Source organism: Chiloscyllium plagiosum, unplaced genomic scaffold, assembly GCF_037043375.1.
Source record: "Chiloscyllium plagiosum isolate Xiang-an unplaced genomic scaffold, Cpla_swu_hap1 HiC_scaffold_26, whole genome shotgun sequence".
Lineage (NCBI taxonomy): Eukaryota > Metazoa > Chordata > Chondrichthyes > Orectolobiformes > Hemiscylliidae > Chiloscyllium > Chiloscyllium plagiosum.
Genome location: NW_028270164.1, coordinates 44,992,054 through 44,997,848, shown reverse-complemented (window position 1 = coordinate 44,997,848; position 5,795 = coordinate 44,992,054). Strand labels below are relative to the sequence as shown.

At 44.0% G+C, this 5,795-nt stretch overlaps 1 pseudogene; it reads left to right on the top strand.

The window, feature by feature from the left end:
• Positions 1-2,700: 2,700 nt before the first annotated feature.
• LOC148145149 (RNA-binding protein with multiple splicing 2 pseudogene) lies at positions 2,701-4,365 on the top strand (annotated as a pseudogene).
• Positions 4,366-5,795: the final 1,430 nt, after the last annotated feature.

Here is a 5,795-nt window from a genome sequence, read left to right as displayed (position 1 = left end):
CGCATCCAAACCATTTATGTAAATGACAAAAAGTAGTGGACCCAGCACCAATCCTTGTAGCACTCCACTGGTCACAGGCCTCCAATCTGAAAAACAACCCTCCACCAGCACCCTCTGTCTTCTACCTTTGAGCCAGTTCTGCATCCAAGTGGCTCGTTCTCCCTGTATTTCATGAGAACTCACCTTGCTAATCAGTCTCCCATGAAGTCCATATCGATGACAACTACCGCTCTGCCCTCATCAATCCTCTTTGTTACTTCTTCAAAAAACTCAATCAAATTTGTGAGACATGATTTCCCACGCACAAAGCCATGTTGACTATCCTGAATTAGTCCTTGCCTTTCCAAATACATGTACATCCTGTCCCTCAAGATTCCCTCCAACAACCTGCCCACCATCGAAGTCAGGCTCACCGGTCTATAGTTCCCTGGCTTGTCTTTACTGCCCTTCTTAAACAGTGGCACCACAAATGCCAACTTCCAGTCTTCAGGCACCACACCTGTGACTATTGATGATACAAATATCTCAGCAAGAGGCCCAGCAATCGCTTCTCTAGCTTCTCACAGAGTTCTAGAGTACACCTAATCAGGTCCTGGTGATTTATCCACCTTTACCTGTTTCAAGACATCCAGCACTTCCTCCTCTGTAATGTGGACATTTTGCAAAATGTCACCATCTATTTCCCTACATTCTATATCTTCCTTTTCCAAAGTAAATACTGATGCAAAATACTCATCTAGTATGTCCTCAATTTTCTGTGGCTCCACACAAAGGCCCACTTGCTGATCTTTGAGGGGCCCTATTATCTCCCTTGTTACCCTTTTGTCCTTAATGTATTTGTAAAAACCCTTTGAATTCTCCTTAATTTTATTTGCCAAAGCTATCTCATGTCCCCTTTTTGCCCTCCTGATTTCCTCCTTAAGTATACTCCTACTTCCTTTATACTCTTCTAAGGATTCTCTCGATCGATCCTGTCTATACCTTACATATGCTTCCTTCTTTTTCTTAACCAAACCCTCAATTTCTTTAGTCATCCAGCATTCCCTATACTTACTAGCCTTTCCTTTCACCCTGACAGGAATATACTTTCTCTCGATTCTCATGATCTCATTTCTGAAGGCTTCCCATTTTCCAGCCGTCCCTTTACCTGCGGACATCTGCCCACAATCAGCTTTCAAAAGTTCTTGCCCAACACTGTCAAAATTGGCCTTTCTCCAATTTAGAACTTCAACTTTTAGATCTGTTCTATCCTTTTCCATCACTATTTTAAAATGAATAGAATTATGGTCGCTGGCCGTAAAGTGGGCACAGTGGTTAGCACTGCTGCCTCACAGCGCCAGAGATCCGGGTTCAATTCCCGCCACAGGTGACTGACTGTGTGAAGTTTGCACATTCTCCCCGTGTCTGCGTGGGTTTCCTCCGGGCGTTCCGGTTTCCTCCCACAGTCCAAACATGTGCAGGTTAGCTGAATTGGCCACGCTAAATTGCCCATAGTGTTAGTTGAAGGGGTAAATGTAGGGGAATGGGTCTGGGTGGTTTGCTCTTTGGCGTGTCGGTGTGGACTTGTTGGGCCGAAGGGCCTGTTTCCACACTGTAACTCATCTCATCTAATCTAATCTAAACTAAACTGCTCCCCCACTGACGCCTCAGTCACCTGCCCTGCCTTATTTCCCAAGAGTAGGTCATGTTTTGCACCTTCTCTAGTAGATACATCCACATACTGAATCAGAAAATTGTCTTCTACGCACTTAAGAAATTCCTCTCCATCTAAACCTTTAAGACTATGGCAGTCCCAGTCTATGTTTGGAAAGTTAAAATCCCCGACCATAACCACCTTATTATTCTTACAGATAGCTGAGATCTCCTTACAAGTTTGTTTCTCAATTTCCCTCTGACTATTAGGGGGTCTATAATACAATCCCAATAAGGTGATCATCCCTTTCTTATTTCTCAGTTCCACCCAAATAACTTCCCTGGATGTATTTCCGGGAATATCCTCCCTCAGCCTAGCTGTAATGCTATCCCTTATCAAAAATGCCATTCCCCCTCCTCTCTTGCCTCCCTTTCTATCTTCCTGCTGCGTTTGTATCCTGGAACATTAAGCTGCCAGTCCTTCCCATCTCTGAGCCATGTTTCTGTAATTGCTATGATATCCCAGTCCCATGTTGCTAACCATGCCCTGAGTTCATCTGCCTTCCCTGTTAGGCCCCTCGCACTGAAATAAATGCGGTTTGATCTATTAGTCCTACCTTGTCCCTGCTTGCCCTGACTGACTTGCTTCTGTTCTCAACTTTACTAGTCTCAGATTCATCTCTTTTCTCACTATCTCCCTGCGTCCCACCCCCCCACCTTACTCGTTTAAATCCTCCTGAGCAACTCTAGCAAATTTCCCTGCCAGTATATTAGTCCCCTTCCAATTTAGGTGCAATCCATCCTTCTTGTACAGGTCACTTCTACCCCAAAAGAGATTCCAATGATCCAAAATTGTGAATCCTTCCCTCATACACCAGTTCCTCAGCCATGCATTTATCTGCTCTATCCTCCTATTCCTGCCCTCACTAGCTCGTAGCACTGGGAGTAATCCAGATATTACTACCCTTGAGGACCTCCTTTTTAAAATTCTACCTAACTCTCTGTAATCTCCCTTCAGAATCTCAACCTTTTCCCTTCCTATGTCGTTGGTTCCAATGTGGACAATGACCTCCTGCTGGCCCCTCTCCCCCGTGAGAAGATTCTGCACCCTCTCTGAGACATCCTTGATCCTGGCACCAGGGAAGCAACACGCCATTCTACTTTATTGCTGCTTATTGTGTCCTCTGTGAACCGACAGGTGCTAAATCGATCACCTGCCTCAAAAACAAAGGGCATATCAGACATTGTCACTGTGGAGGGTCTACAGGGGGACGCCCCTGACCCAGGAAAACAAATATGGAAGATGCATGGGTGTTCACACTGTGCATCAAAAGGCTTCTGGATCACTCCAGTTGGCCAAGTGTGTTTCCAGTTGGCCAAGTGTGTGTACCTGATGCTTTGTTACCAATGCTATTGACTGTCTTCACACTGATACCCACCTTGGCAAGGAGGGAATGAGAGAGGAAATGCAAAGATACTTTCAGCAGCTAACATTGTCTCTACATTGTCCCCATTCACGTGTAAAGCATGCCTTAGGACCACCACACACCCCTCCATAACCTGATTCAAGTCCCACTTACCCAGGCCCCTGGAAATGTTAGCCATTGTGCACTCAGTGACACATCACATTCCTGGGAACCTTGCTCAGGTCTTCTGACAGACAATTGACCCTGGAATGTATCGCACCCATTCTGGAAAAACCTCCTCCTCTCCCAGCACCAGCACTACCTACCTGGAATAAGGGGACACAACGGATTCAATCAGCTCCGTTCATCATGGAAAATGATGAAGCGAACAACAGTGAAGAGGAGGTGCGTGCGCTTTTTGTCAGTGGCCTTCCTATGGATATTAAACCACGTGAGTTTTATGTTCTCTTTTAACCACTTAAGGGATATGAAGGTTCGCTGATCAAGCTAACATCAAAATAGCCACTTGGCTTTGTTACAGTTGACGGCAGAGTGGGAGCAGAAGCTGCAAAGAATGCATTAAATGCTATTTGATTTGATCCTGAAAATCCTCAGACTCTCTTGTTGGGAATTGCAACGGCGAACACAAAGATGGCCAAAAACAAACTGATGGCTACACCTAGCCACTGCCTTGGGAGCACACTTCATTGCATGGGACCTCTATGACTTGCAGGAACAGCACTGATCCAAGCATCTCCTCTCCATTGTATAAAACAGAACCAACCCCAGCCATTCCACATACTACGTATACCTACCCTGCAGCTGGCACTGCCGCATTTCACGCTCAGATGCGCTGCTATTCTCCATCTGAAACATCTCCACAAGTCTCATCAGTTTTGTTAAGTATTTAACTGCCCTTATTCAAGAATTCAGATTTCTCCATGGAATGATGTGTAAGGACAGACTGGATTTTGTTTTCAGGTTGGACTTTATTGAAGGAGTGTTTGGATAACTGGTTCATTTCCATTCAACTTGGAAAGGGTGGACTGGTCAGTAAGGACTGTGGATTTAAGAACTTTACTGGTGAACACTTTTTTTTCCACATGGGAGGATCCTGGGGTTCCTATCTATTGCATGGACTAGTAATTCTTGTTGTTATAATCATTGTATGGTGTGTGAATAACTTGCTTAAATGCTGGCTGTCAGATTCTCATGAATAAGCTGCTAGCGCTTTTTTCAGCCCCATGTAATTAGTTATGGAATGATAAAAGGAGGGAATGAGATGTTAATTGGTTAATTTGTTCTGGTGACGTAAGCAATTGGTTGTCCTGGGGTGGGGGGGTGTTTGTGGGAGGGGGGTGCGGGGGTGGCGGTGTTTTCCTGTCTTGCAGGCAAGATGTGACAATCTAAACACACTCTGTAAATGCTGTAGTTTAAGCAACAACTTAATGGCACACTGTTTTAAGAAACAACAACTTGTCCAAGACCTTGCAGCAACCTGAAGCAGAACCCCTCAGATTAGGGAAAATGTTGGGAAGAACAGGTGTGAAAGCATGTATGGGGTAAAGCTTGGCTTTTGTTGCTGTTTGATCGCATTTTACTCAGACCGAGCAGAGTTAATGTGAAGCATAAAAAGCTTGGAGATAGAAGAACCAAAGCTTGTGAAACCCAGTGGATCGCTGGGACACTTCATTGATGGAGGGTTTGTGCATTTGGCTACCTTCACAGAGAGAAACGTGAGTGTGAAAAGGCAATTTAGGTTAAGGGATAGGTCAGTCAAGTTGTGGTGGTTAGCATTTTGGGGGATATTAGGGAAAGTGTGGAGTGGATGCATTCCAACAAAGGAGAAAACTTGTAATGGACGGACATGCTGTTCATGGTTAATGAGAAAAGTCAAAGTTAGTATCAAACTCAGAGAAAAGACATTTATTTCTGCAAAGACAGATGGCAGGTTAGAAGATTGGACAGAATAGAACATCCTGCACAGGATTACTAAAATGCAGGAAAACTGAGAGAAAGTTAGCCAAATGTATACAAACTAATAGGTGAAGGTTCCTCTAGATCGAAAAATAGATAATCCAACTTCTTTATTCATAAGGAGAGGGAGGCGGTAAACAGGAAACTGCAGGTGTTAATGTGTTGGAAGCAGTTCAGAGAAGGTTTACTTGATTGTACCTGGAATGAGCAGATTGCCTTTTGAAGAAAGGCTGAACAGGCTAGCCCTGTGTTCTCTGGAGTTTAGTAGTGTCGGAGGTGACTTAACTTAAACATGTAAGATCCTGAGGGGACTTGACCATGTAGATATTGAAAGGACGTTTCCTCTTGTGGGTGTACATAGAACTAGGGGTCATAGTTTAAAACTGGGGGTTTTGCTGATTTAAAAGAGATGTGGAACCATTTCTTCCTTCAGAAGATTGTGAGTCTTTGGAATGACTTTTGCCAAAAGGCTGTGGTGCAGTATCCTTAAATATTTTTAGGCAGAGGTAGACAGATTCTTGATTGCCAAAAGGATGAAAGATGACTGAGGATATGAAGAAATGTCGAGTTGAGGTTAAAATCTGATCAACCATCTGATCTTACTGAATGATGGAGCCAGCTCGACGGGCCGAGTGGCCTAGTTCTGATCCTTGTTCATGTATTGGTCGTGAAAAATCATACTTGGAAATGAATATACTGGTTGTACTGGTTACTGTACTTTGACGTATCCAGGATGAGTTGGATCAATATTTATCATTTGCCAGTTTTAGTTATTTTTCC